Raw genomic sequence first — 14,819 nt, forward strand, 5'->3', positions numbered from 1 at the left:
GGGGGGGGCGGAGTGAGCGGACGGTGTCCGGGGAGTGTGGGCGGGGCCACATTGAGTGGGCCGGGCTATGGGAGCTGAGAGGCGAGGGCGGGGCTATTTCGTCGTGGCAATGTAGGTGGGCGTGGCTAGGTGGAAGGGCGGGGCGATGCGATTGTCTTTTTAAGTGTTATATGGTATATTTGTCATCATTTTATTGTTTTATTTAATTTATAAATTGAATTATTGGAAAAATAACAGGTGGACATAACCAATCCTATGGCACTTTTTGAAGAAGAGTAGGAAAGTTCTCCCCAGTGTTCTGACCAATCCCTCAACCGATACCACTTAAACAGATTACCTGATCAATCTCACATCACGGTTTGTGGGAACTTGTGCACAATTGGCTGTTGCGGTTGATGTTGTAACTGGACAAGCCTGATCCCAGGGTGGAATCCAGCTTGATAGGTCCTAACTTTTATATAATATAAAAGCAAAAAACTGCGAATGCTGGAAATCCAAAACAAAAACAAAAATACCTGGAAAAACTCAGCAGGTCTGGCAGCATCGGTGGATAAGAACAAAGTTAACGTTTCGAGTCCGAATAACCCTTCAACAGAACTAAGTAAAAATAGAAGAGAGGTGAAATATAAGCTGATAAAAACAAAAAAACTGCGGATGCTGGAAATCCAAAACAAAAACAGAATTACCTGGAAAAACTCAGCAGGTCTGGCAGCATCGGTGGAGAAGAAAAGAGTTGACGTTTCGAGTCCTCATGACCCTTCGACTCTGTCGAAGGGTCATGAGGACTCGAAACGTCAACTCTTTTCTTCTCCACCGATGCTGCCAGACCTGCTGAGTTTTTCCAGGTAATTCTGTTTTTGTTTTGAAATATAAGCTGGTTTAAGGGCCGGTGGGCGGGCGAGGGTGGGACAAGAAGAGCTGGATAGAGGGCCAGTGATAGGTGGAGATAACCAAAAGATGTCACTGACAAAAGGACAAAGAGGTGTTGAAGGTGGTGATATTATCTAAAGGAATGTGCTAATTAAGGGTAGAAAGCAGGAGGAGCAAGGTACAGATAGCCCTAGTGGGGGTGGGGTGGGGTGGGGTAGGGTGAAGGAATCGAAAAAGGCTAAAAGGTAGAGATAAAACAATGGATGGAAATACACTTAAAAATAATGGAAGTAGGTGGGAAAAGAAAAATCTATATAAATTATTGGAAAAAACAAAAAGGAGGGGGAAAATCAGAAAGGGGTGGGGATGGAGGAGAGAGTTCATGATCTAAAATTGTTGAACTCAGTATTCAATCTGGAAGGCTGCAAAGTGCCTAGTCAGAAGATGAGGTGCTGTTCTTCCAGTTTGCGTTGAGCTTCACTGGAACAATGCAGCAAGCCAAGGACCGACATGTGGGCATGAGAGCAGGGTGGAGTGTTGAAATGGCAAGCGACAGGGAGGTCTGGGTAATGCTTGTGGACAGACCAAAGGTGTTCTGCAAAGCGGTCACCCAGTCCACATTTGGTCTCTCCAATGTAGAGGAAACCGCATTGGGAGCAACGAATGCAGTAGATTAAGTTGAGGGAAGTGCAAGTGAAATGCTGCTTTACTTGAAAGGAGTGTTTGGGCCCTTGGACGGTGAGGAGAGGGGAAGTAAAGGGGCAGGTGTTGCACCTTCTGCAGTTGCATGGGTTTTATATATTTGTTTAGATACGGGGAGAGGGGCTGCTGAGCACACTCACCAGAATCAGCTAGTAAACATTTAACAAAAACATAAAACCTTTATTAAACAAGAAAAGATAAACAATGTTACAATACTCCTTCACCCACAACTATACCATTACAGGTATATGCAGATTTGTAAAGATAACACAAGTTACAAAAGCTATCTTACACTCCAATGTTCACAGTAAATACAGTCCATGTAAACCAGTTGGCAACCTATGGTCAGACTCACCACGCTCTGAAACCAAGTGACAGAAGCCACCCCAGACAGATGCTATGGATCTCTTCTCAACTCCCCCCAGACTCTTGTTACACCATGAGCCAACCAGTCTCACTGAATTCCGTCTTTCACACAAAGGTTTCCAAACTCCACTTACCAAGAGTTCACCTTGGAATCTTCTCCCAAAGCGATGCCATCTCTCAGACGCCTTCTGCAAGGGTTCACCTCTAGGATTTGAACTCTCCTTCCGATGTTCCTCTCCCTTGGGTCACCACATGCATTCAAGCTTTCATCCATGCATGCTCTCTCACCAACTCAACTCTCAACAGTACACCACTGCTTCACATGCCCATAGCAAAGAGTTACAGATCTTCTATTGCCTCTTTGGACATTCTGATTTCTCACAAGCGTTTATATTGCTTCGACTCCTGTCTCTGCAGCTTGGAGCTTTAAGCTTGAAGCTTGGAGCCTTTCTCTGCTCCTCACTCTTAACTTCACTTAACAGGACCTTTTCCAGGTTCTTCAGGTTTGACTGGAAGCCTGCTTTGCACTTTCTCCTGTTTCACTCCTCTGGATTTGGGGACTTTCTTCTTTAGCTTGGGACTGGCTATCTGCCCCTTCTAGATTGCTTCTGCCTGGCAGCTGCTCCCAACTGAAGTCAAAGTTGCTATTTCTTTAGTTCTTGTGTGTGTGTGTGTGTGTGTGTGTGTGTGTGTGTGTGTGTGGGTGGGGGGGGGTGGGGGCGGTGGTGGAGGGGGTCCTGCCTCTCTGGACCCCTGTTAGGCAACAGCCCAGTCTTTCTATTGTTGCGTCTGCTTAACTTGTCTTACAGTTGCAAATGTTCATTAGAAATGCAGGCACCCTTTAAAGTGAAACTAAAACTCAACTTGACCTTTTCTTAACACAGAGCTACAGTAATACAACTCAAACTTAAACATTAAAGCTAAAACGCATTCCTAACACCCACAAAATTCCAATAGGACTTACTTAAACTTTCTCTATTTCCTAACACAAACCCTTTGGAGGAAAGAAAGCTTCACAACAGCGAAGGTTTCTTTACCATGGCCTTACGTCCACCTCCCACAAAAATATCATAAACCTAACAATAGCTTATTACATACTATACAAACAACTTTTCCATTTCATTTCACATCATATTGTACAATTACAAAAACACACTTAAACAAAGTCAATAAATGTAACAAGATTTAGTAGAATTTGTACATCATAGCATTATCATAGCTCAGCTCTTATGTTTCTTTTTCCTCTTATTCTCAGTCTTTAATTCAGCACAAAATGTTTCATTTAAGTCTGCAGCCCACTAGCTGTTAGCGTAATTCCATCCCCAAGCTCATTTTCTGAACTCAACTGTGGTAAATTCTCATTTCAATTTAACAAAGTCAAAATGGCATTTTTTTGAGTTAACATCTAATTTCTTCTCTGGTCAAAATCTCGTTTCATTGTTTCAAAGATGCTATTGAGATGCTTCTTGTGTTCACACAAAAGGGTTTTGTATTCCTGCTTGGTTTGATCTTTAAACTTTTTATGATATTATTGTTTCTCCAGATCCCATTTCGAACAGGTCTTTTCCACTTCTTTTTGAGCAAAGTCGATTATATTCTCCCTGTGGAGTTTCGTAGTTCGTTCCAACTCTTCAATTCTTTTGCATAATCCACAAACTATATCATTCCACCCTTTTCCAGGTTTGAATAGTCTTTTGCAAACTGTCTGCTTGACTGGATTCCAACTGTTACATTTTGTATATTAGCACCAGCAAGCACTTGTAAACCTGTGTCTCTGGGCATTGACCTTTCCAGGCCATTTTGCACTTTTAGTCCTTTTTGTTGGCAATTCTTGATTTCCAATTCTGCTTGCACTTTAGCTGTTTTCATATTGTCCATTACTGAGGTTGATATATTAGTAATTTTACTTGGGTCAGTTCTCTGCTCAACTGGACCACAATTCAGCAAATAATTTTTATTCATAGGAACAACTTTCGAACTGTGACACTCCATATCACAAATTTTCTCTTTCATCTTCTCCTGTTTGCGTTGAAGTTTGAGAATCACATTGCTCTTTCCATGACAAAGTTCATTAGTTTTGGTTTTTAATTCTGCACTCAACCAATTATTCTGATTTTCCAACAATTCCTTTTCTATGATTTTTCATAGCAACTACTGATGCTTGAAGCTCATCAAGTTTTAACTGAAGCTTGACCTTTGATAAATTTGCTTCTACAAGTTTATCATTTAGACATTTCAAGTCCTCAGTCAAGTATGCTACTTTCTGTGACTGATTCTCAATTGTTCTCACCAATTCTCTATTTTCATTAGCAAACTCCTCTTTCATACGTGAAAGTTGATTTTCTACATTAATCAGGTTTTCTTCAATTTCTCATTATCAGTGATAAGCATCTCATTGTTGGCCACAGTAGTTTCCTGAAGTTGGTTAAGATCAGCATGATCAATCACCTGCTGCAATACAGCCATTACCATATTACTATCTCCACTAGTGAAATCATTACCCAGAATAAAATCTACCCCTTCAATAGGTGATCTAGGAATATTCCCACCATAACAATTCCATTTATAAAGTGACTTTGTAAGTTGACTTTACACAAATAAGCAGGTTCATAAATTCCATTAATATCTTTTAATATTTTTCCCTCATAAAGCTATCCGGAACACAAATTGTATTATTAGCCACCATCAATAATTGACCTGCCCTTGTATCTCTCAAAATTTTGATCTGCTTACTTTGTTGGAAGAGTAAGGGAACACTTCTCCCTTCGATAGAAAACATCCAGACCCTCTGTAGCCTGACTTCCTTCACCAGTAATCAAAGAAGAATTCTCTGAACCATATCCCCCTTTCCCGTATATTGTGAGGGAACAGGTTTCAACTGTACCATTGCTACAGTTTTAACAACAATTTCCTTTTCTGATGCAACCTTTCCTGAGGATTCCTTTGGCATCCTTGGCAATAGGTGTACCATTTAATCTCCAGCAATCTGCCCTAACATGTCCCAACTTGCTACAGTGAAAACATTTAGGCTTTTGAATGTCACTGCCACCGTCAGCACATTTCTTCCTGGTCTCAGGAGAAACTTGCTGAGAATTCCCAACTGTCCCTTCTCTTCCCTGGCTACTTGCCTTCCTTTCACCGTCCCAACTTCTATCCATTTCAGGTTTATGGGGATGATGGAAAAAGGGTTTAGATCTATGGATTAATTCATAATTGTCTGCCATCTCTGCTGCCTTTCTAGCCATTTTAGCTCTCTGGTCTCAACATGGGCTCTAATTACTGGAGGAAGTGAATCTTTAAATTCTTCCAACAGGATAATTTCCCCAAGAGTTCCATACATTGTCCCTACGTTTAATGCCGATATCCAATGGTCAAAATTACTTTGCTTTACCCTTTCAAACTCAATACAGGTCTAGCCAGGCTGTTTCCTTATATTCCAAAATTTCTGCCTGTGTGCCTCGGGGAATAACTCATATGCACTCAGAATAGCTTTTTTTATTGCATCATAATCCACCGATACCTCTTCTGAATGTGAAGCATAAACCTCATGAGCTCTACCTACCAGTCTAGACTGTAAAAGTGTTGTCCAGATTTCTTTTGGCCACTTCATTTGCTTAGCCACCTTCTCAAATGTGATAAAGAATGCCTTACATCCCTTTCCTCAAACTTTGGGAGAGCTTACACAATGGGTTTGAGAATTTTTCATCATCAGAACTTTCCTCAGTGTCTCAGTGTCTTTTTTTATCTTCCAGCCTTCAAAGCTGATATTCCCTTTCTCGTTCCTTTTCTCTTGCCTGAAATTCCAGCTCCATGTAGTTTCATACCCTTACGCCCTCACCTCAATGAATTTCGGGCTTGGCATGATGCCGAACTCTTCTTCCGCCGTCTTCGTCAGCGGGCTCACTTCTTTGGGCAGGAGTCCTCTCCCAGTTCAACGGATCCTTTTACCCATCTCCAATATTCTCCCTCCACCTGGACCCCTCCCTCTGGATTCTTACCTTCTCTTGATCTTTTCATTGAGAACTGTCGGCGCAACATTAGTCGTCTCAATTTCTCTGCTCCTCTCACCCATTCTAACCTGTCTCTCTCCGAACTTACTGCACTCCATTCTCTCAGGTCCAACCCTGACATTGTCATCAAACCCGCTGACAAGGGTGGTGCTGTTGTTGTCTGGCGCACTGACCTCTACCTCGCGGAGGCTGAGCGTCAACTCGCAGACACTTCCTCCTACATCTCCCTGGACCATGACCCCACCACTGAACATCAAGCCATTGTTTCCAGGACTGTCACTGACCTCATCTCCTCTGGGGATCTTCCTCCCACAGCTTCCAACCTGATAGTCGCCCAACCTCGGACGGTCCGCTTCTATCTCCTACCCAAAATCCACAAACAGAACTGCCCCGGTAGACCGATCGTCTCAGCTTGCTCCTGCCCCACAAAACTCATTTCTCGTCATCTTGACTCCCTTCTCTCTCCCCTTGTCCAGTCCCTTCCCACCTACATCCGTGATTCCTCTGACACCTTACGTCCCATCAACAATTTCCAGTTCCCTGGCCCCAACCGTTTCCTCTTCACCATGGACGTCCAATCCCTCTACACCTCCATCCCCCACCAGGATGATCTGAGGGCCCTTAGCTTCTTCCTCGAACAGAGGCCCGAACAATCCCCATCCACCACTACTTTCCTCCGTCTGGCTGAACTTGTTCTCACGCTGAACAATTTCTCCTTCAACTCCTCTCACTTCCTCCAAATAAAAGGTGTGGCTATGGGTACCCGCATGGGCCCCAGCTATGTCTGTCTCTTTATGGGGTATGTGGAACATTCCTTGTTCCAGTCCTACTCCGGCCCCCTTCCACAACTCTTTCTCTGGTACATCGATGATTACTTCGGTGCCACTTCATGCTCTCGTCGGGACTTGGAAAAATTTATTAATTTTGCTTCCAATCTCCACCCCTCCATCATTTTCACGTGGTCCATCTCTGACACTTCCCTTCCCTTCTTTGACCTCTCTGTCTCAATCTCTGGTGATAGACTGTCCACCAATATCCATTACAAACCCACCGACTCCCACAGCTATCTCGACTACAGCTCCTCACACCCCGCTTCCTGTAAGGACTCCATCCCATTCTCTCAGTTCCTTCGCCACCATCGCATCTGTTCCGATGATGCTACCTTCAAAAACAGTTCCTCTGACATGTCCTCCTTCTTCCTTAACCGAGGTTTTCCACCCACGGTCGTTGACAGGGCCCTCAACCGTGTCCGGCCCATCTCCCGCGCATCCGCCCTCACGCCTTCTCCTCCCTCCCAGAAACATGATAGGGTCCCCCTTGTCCTCACTTATCACCCCACCAGCCTCCGCATTCAAAGGATCATCCTCCGCCATTTCCGCCAACTCCAGCATGATGCCACCACCAAACACATCTTCCCTTCACCCCCCCTATTGGCATTCCGTAGGGATCGCTCCCTCTGGGACACCCTGGTCCACTCCTCCATCACCCCCTACTCCTCAACCCCCTCCTATGGCACCACCCCATGCCCAGGCAAAAGATGCAATACCTGCCCCTTCACTTCCTCTCTCCTCACCATCCAAGGACCCAAACACTCCTTTCAAGTGAAGCAGCATTTCACTTGCATTTCCCCCAACTTAGTCTACTGCATTCGTTGCTCCCAATGTGGTCTCCTCTACATTGGAGAGACCAAACGTAAACTGGGTGACCGCTTTGCAGAACACCTGCGGTCTGTCCGCAAGAATGACCCAAACCTCCCTGTCGCTTGCCATTTTAACACTCCACCCTGCTCTCTTGCCCACATGTCTGTCCTTGGCTTGCTGCATTGTTCCAGTGAAGCCCAACGCAAACTGGAGGAACAACACCTCATCTTCCGACTAGGCACTTTACAGCCATCCGGACTGAATATTGAATTCAACAACTTTAGGTCGTGAGCTCCCTCCCCCATCCCCACCCCCTTTCTGTTTCCCCCTTCCTTTTCTTGTTTTTCCAAAAAATTATATAGATTTTCCTTTTCCCACCTATTTCCATTATAAAAAGAGAAAAAGAAAAAAAAAATTATTTATTTATTTATTTTTACATCTTTTATGCTCTCCCCACCCCCACTAGAGCTATACCTTGAGTGCCCTACCATCCATTCTTAATTAGCACATTCATTTAGATAATATCACCAACTTTAACTTTAACACCTATGTGTTCTTTTGTACTATTGTTGTTGACATCTTTTGATGATCTGCTTCTATCACTGCTTGTTTGTCCCTACAACCACACCCCCACTCCACCTCTCTCTCTCTCTCTCTCTCTCCGACCCCCACACACACACCTTAAACCAGCTTATATTTCAACTCTTTCTTGGACTCGAACTCAAGTTCTGTCGAAGGGTCATGAGGACTCGAAACGTCAACTCTTTTCTTCTCCGCCGATGCTGCCAGACCTGCTGAGTTTTTCCAGGTAATTCTGTTTTTGTTTTTGTTTTGGATTTCCAGCATCCGCAGTTTTTTTGTTTTTATTCCTTTCTCTCTCCTGCCTTTCTGCTTGCTCCCTTTGAAAAGCCCTTTCTCTTTCCTTTGCCTCTAGCCTTTTCAGTTCCAATTCTAGTTCTTATTTCCTTTTCCGTTTCTTTTGCCTCTAATTCAAGTTTTTTAAAGTTCCTTTGCTTGGTCAAATTCAAGCTTCTTCATTTGTAACTGAAGTCTCACAACCTCCAGCTGTGACTCACCCCCTAGAGAACGTGGTCTCTGTAGTATCCATTCCAGTTTTAAATGCTGTGCTATTATCTGAACCATGTCTGCTTTCTTCACCCCTTTGGGTAATTCTAACTCCAATTTATCCACCAATTCCATTAGCTTGCTCTTGATTAATTTCTGTAAACCAGTCAGAGTTACATTATCCATCTGTAAAAAAGTCTTAGCAACCTCCAGAACCATTTTGAATTCCAATCTGTACAATATATCTCAGAGCAACTCCAATTCCTATGTCCAGTACCTTTTGACATTCATGTACTTGTTTTATAAGTATTCACAGCCACCTTATAATGATAATCCCAGACCAATTATTATTCCGTGACCATTCACCCACTGTACACGTTTCAAAATCCTGCAAGAGCCCCACTTTGTTATAATCCCAGCTGATGTTAAAACTGGACAAACCTGATCCCAGGGTGGAACCCAGCTTGATAGATCCTAACTTTTATTTGCTTGTTTAGATACGTGGAGAGGGGCTCCTGAACAGAGTCACCGGAGTCAGCTAATGAACTGTTAACAAAAGCATGAAACATTTATTAAACAAGAAAAGATGAACTATATTACAATACTCCTTCACCCACAACTATACCTTTACACATATATACAGATTTGTAAGGATAACACAAGTTACAAAAGCTATCTTACACTCCAATGTTCACAGTAAGTATAGTTCATGTAAACCAATTGGCAACCTGTGGTCAGACACACCATACTCTGAAACCAAGTGACAGATGCCACCCCAGACAGATGCTATGGATTTCTCCTCAACTCCTCCCAGGCGCTTGTTACACTGTGAGCCAACCAGTCTCACTGAACTCCGTCTTTCACACGAGGGTTTCCAATCTCTGCTTTCCAAGAACTCACTTTGGAATCTTCTCCCAAAGCAACACTTTCTCTCAGACACCTCACGCAAGGGTTCCACTCCAAGGCTTCAAACTCTCTTTCTGATGTTCCTCTCCCCTGGGTCACTACATGCATTCAAGCTTTCATCCACGCAAGCTCTCTCACAGACTCAGCTGTCAACCGTACACCATTCCTTCACATGCCCATAGTAAAGAGTTACAGACCTTCAGTTGCCACTTTGGACCTTCTGATTTCTCACAAGCCTTTATATTACTTTGACCTTGCTTTCTGCAGATTGGAGCTTTAAGCTTAGAGCCTTTCCCTGCCCCTCACTCTTAATTTCACTTAACAGGACCTTTTCCAGGTTCTTCAGGTTTGACTAGAAGGCCTGCTTGAGACTTTCTCCTGTTCCACTCCCCTGATAGGGGACTTTCTTCTTTAGCTTGGGATTGGCTATCTGCCCCTTCTAGATTGCTTCTGCCTGGCAGCTGCTCCTAACCAAAGTCAAAACTTCTGTTTCTTTAGTTTTTCTGTGTGTGTGTGTGTGTGTGTGTGTGTGTGTGTGTGGGTTGGGGGTGGGGGGGGGCTCTTACCTCTCTGGGCCCCTGTTGCTACACTTGTGTTTGCTTAACCTCGCTTACAGTTGCAAACGCTCATTAGAAATGCAGGCACCTTTTAAAGTGAAACTAAAACTCAACTTGACCTTTTCCTAACACACAAATAAAGCTAAAACTCATTCCTAACACCCACAAATACCAAAATAACTTACTTAAACTATATCTATTTCCTAACACAGTCCCTGTGAAGACTGATAGCTTTTAAAAAAAAGTTTAATTTCCAGTGACTGACTGCAGCATCACATGACAAGGGTTCAAGTTTTAAGACTTTTACTGTAACAAACAAACTGAAATCAAAAGTGACAAAACACTTTTTAGGCAACTTATACTCTAAAGAACAGAAATGTTTCCCCCTTTTAACTTTTAATGCTACTGAAAATGCCCACCATGATATACTTCATGCTGTCCCTTACATAAATGGTTTATTCCTTGGAACCAGTCCAAAGCTATTCTCTGCTCCAGGTACCTTGCTTCTTTTTTCCTATCCCAGTGGGGTAACTTCTAATCCCAGAACAGACTTTAACTGTGAGGGTTACACTGGAGATTCCATCAAGCCCAAACTAGGCAAATCTTCCAGCCTCCTTTAACTCCTTACAAACTCAATGTCTTCACTCTGAGCATGAGCTCCTACCTATGTTCTGTGTGGTGAACAGTAGTGTTAGCATTTTCTCTGCAGGACTAACTAACTCTATCTCTTGCTTTCTTCCTCTCAGATGGCTGCAGACGCACTTGGGTCTGTGAGGTTCGGTGATATATTAAGAAACCCTGTAACCCGATACTACAATGGCTTGCTATGAGGTCTTCCCTTCCCAAAGTCCATCTCCATGGCAATGTAAAACACATGGGCCTTGTATCCAGATAGAAATGTGAATTATCTATACGTTAGGCCCCCAACTCCATTCTAATTTGGAATGAAATAGTCAATTTTGATTTTAATTATTTATAACACCAGACATTCCTGACACCTGCCTGTGAGATTTGGAGACTGTTTACCAACAGTCAGCACTGATGCTTTTCCCATTGTCCACAAGTGTGAGCATCTTGCAGCTTTTCAGCAAGTCTCTTGACTTGGGCGTCTCTTGTCCCCATAGCAACCAAACCACCTAGGTTTATTGCCAGGCAGAGTTGAGAGCTGGTCACATGACCCACTTCATTCCTCCATTTTACCTTAAATTAAAGAGACAATCCTAAAGCATAACTATCCTATAAAGTTCATAATTGTAACACATATTCCATCTTACAACGGTGACTACGCTCCAAAAATACTTAATTGCTTGTCAAATGTTTTGGGATATAAATGCAAGTTCTTCCCATCCAAAATATAAGTTTTGGGTGGAGATGCAGATAACACACTAGAAGCAGTAAGAGAAAATGAAAGCGTGATCATTTTTAAAAACGATGGATATTAGCTGGATGAATGTTTAGTTAGAAATAAGTCATATGCCATGAAGGTTAAGTAGAACTTGAGATAATTAAATACTCTGTGGTCAAGCAAACTACGTCTAGATCAAGGAACCATTAAATTCAGCCCATGCAACTGTAGGGTGACCTAATTTTCAAAGGTTAAAACTGGGACACATTGAAAATTCTTGGGAAGGCAGGGATCTGAGATGATGCACATGTTGGGTGACCAATGGCAGGAGTCTAGGGGAAGTGATGAACATGGAGAGACAATATAAAATAAGGGGTACAATTCTTAAGGGTGTGCAGAGCAGAAAGACCTGTGTGTACATGTGCATAGATCATTGAAGGTGGCAGGACAGGTGGAGAGAGCAGTTAATAAAGCTTATAGTATCCTGGGGTTTACTAATAGGGGCATAGAGTACAAGAGCAGGGAGGTTATGCTGAGCTTATATAAGACACTAGTTAGACTTCAGATGGAGTATTGTGTATAGTTCTGGATGCCACACTATAGAAAGGATGTTAACACATTGGCGAGAGTGCTGAAGAGGTTTACAAGAATTGTTCCAGGGATGAGAAACTTGAATTATGAAGATAGATTGGAGAGGTTGGGACTGTTCTCCTTGGAGAGGAAAAGATTAAGAGGAGATTTGATAGAAGTGTTCAAAATCATGAGGGGGCTGGACAGAGTAGATAGGGAGACACTGTTCTCATTCATCAAGGTACTGAGAATGAGAGGGCACAGATTTAAAATGATTTGCAAAAGAAGCAAATGTGATGTAAGAAACTTTTTCACACCGAGTGGTTTGAGTCTGCGATGCACTGCCTGGAAGTGTGGTGGAGGCAGGTTCAATCAAGGCATTCAAGAGGGCATTAGATGATTATTTGAATAGAAACAATGTGCAAGGTTACGGGGAGAAAGCAGGAGCATGACACTAAATCATGATGGAGGGTCAGTGCAGACATGATGGGCTGAATGGTTTTCTTCTGTGCTGAAATGATTATGTGATTCTGTGACAGCTCCCAGAACATGTCCAGCCAGAGTTGGCAACCCTATTATGACATTGGTTGAATGTGCCCCTTGATTCTTGTATCTCATTGGTTGCTCAGCTGTCTGTCATGGCAGAACTTGGACCTTTGCAATTGGCCCTTACCACTTTCAATCACTCTCACATCCACCAACCACCCCTCCCAACCCCCCCACCCCCGCCATCTTCCTTGGAGAGACAATGCAGTCTATAATAATGAAAGTGCTGTAATTTTTTTCATCTTAAGAACAAGCCAGATCTATCACCTCTATCTATTAAATTGGATCGGAATGGAAGTGCTAGGAGGACTTGAATTGCCCAGAGACCAAACTTGACCTGCTTTAATCAACAAGTTCAACTGCGCCAATTACTTCCAGCAAGTGATTGACAGGCCGCAGGGCCACATGGAACTTGGCTGTAGTCTCCGACTGACAAATCAGAATAGGTGTTCATCTTGTGGGCAGAATGATGGTCATAGGGTGTAGTTTTTTTGAGGGGAGCAAAAGAAATTTGGGAAATTGATTTTTTCTTGTGGGGGAAAATAGAAGAGGTGGGGTGTAAATAAATTTAATGCAGCTGAAGACAGTGTCGGAAAACAATGGAAGAACACAAAAGTTTTGCAAGGAATAAATGGGAAACTAAACATTTTGTTGTACTTACTGGTGGTATATTGTGGTAACCTACAGTTCAATAAAGGCAAAGCCAATTTCTGCCAGCAGTAATCATAGATGCAAAGAAAATGTCATGCTGTGAATGGAAGGCTTATGATTTCATATGTATTTTGTAGTTGTAAGATTTAATTTGACTATATTCTGATTTTTTATGCTTTCTGGATTGTCACACAAATGCATTGAAATTGTGACATTTTGCCCTGTATTTTTAAAAATAGAGCTTTTTTCCCCTCATCTTAGTTGTGTACAATATCCAATAATCCCAGTTTGCTGTTGATGACACACCTGCCCTTCCAACTTCCTGATGACAATATAGTTTTGCTGGCATGACAATACACACCACAAAAATAGCTAATTTTTCAGTTACTCCCTTGACTCCTACTTCAGCTTGCAATAAAAACATTTTTGCCGATGTGACTGGAAAACATGGCTGCGCTGGATTGAGTGGTTGAGGACCACTTCCATGTGGAGAACAAAGTAGTCTCTGTTGCCACCTTAAGCAGACCTTCCCTCAGCAATTCACTAAGATACTGACTTAAGAAAATATCTCATGGGATCTTAGATTGAAAAGAGACACTGGATGCTGAGCAATGAGTAAGTGGAAATGTGGAAGGTTAACTATAATCATATTTTTAAGTCTCGAATCTTTGTTCTATGGGGTTTATGTACTATTGATTGAACACTAGCGTGGGTCTCTTGTCCCTGACAATTTAACATGACAATGCTATTGGACATCTGTTTTGGATTATAAAATGATTAAATACAGTGGATTGCGATAAGATATTTGAAATGGACTATGATGGGACTAGAAGGCATCCAGTGAAGTACTTGGGCAAAAATCCAAATTGAATGTCCAAAGTATTTTTTCAGCTTCTCTCTTTAAAGCATGTCATCTGAAGTTTCGGTGAGTATGGATATGCTTATATTCTTATAATAAGGGACTTGACAATATTTCAGTGAGGATTACATGACAATATATTCTGGAGAGGCATTCAATACAGTGCCACACAACAGACTCGTGAGGAAAGTTATAGCTCATGGAATAAAAGGGACAGTACCAATGTGGATATAAAATTGGCCGAGTAATAGGAAACAGCGAGTAATGGTTAATTTTTTTGGGGCTGGAGGAAGGTTTATAGTAGAGTCCCTCAGGGTTTTGTATTGGAACCCTTGCTTTTCCTTATATATATTAGTTATATAGATCTTGGTATGAAGGGGACAATTTCAAAGTTGTGGATGATATAAAACTTAGAAGCATTGTAAACTTTGAGAAGACCGTGGAGAAATTCAAAAGGACATAGACAGGTTGGTGGATTGGGCAGATAGGTGGCAGATGAAGTTCAATGCAGAGAAGTGTGAGGTGATTCATTTTGATAGGAAGAACATGGAGAGACAATATAAAATAAGGGGTACAACTCTAAAGAGTGTGCAGGAGCAGAGGGACCTGGGTGTATATGTGCATTAGTCATTAAAGGTGACAGGACAGGCGGAGTGAACAACTAATAAAGCATGCAGTATCCTAGGCTTTATTAATAGGGGCATAGAGTATAAGAACAAGGAGGTTATGTTG

Source organism: Carcharodon carcharias, chromosome 8 (genome assembly GCF_017639515.1).
Source record: "Carcharodon carcharias isolate sCarCar2 chromosome 8, sCarCar2.pri, whole genome shotgun sequence".
NCBI classification, from domain to species: domain Eukaryota; kingdom Metazoa; phylum Chordata; class Chondrichthyes; order Lamniformes; family Lamnidae; genus Carcharodon; species Carcharodon carcharias.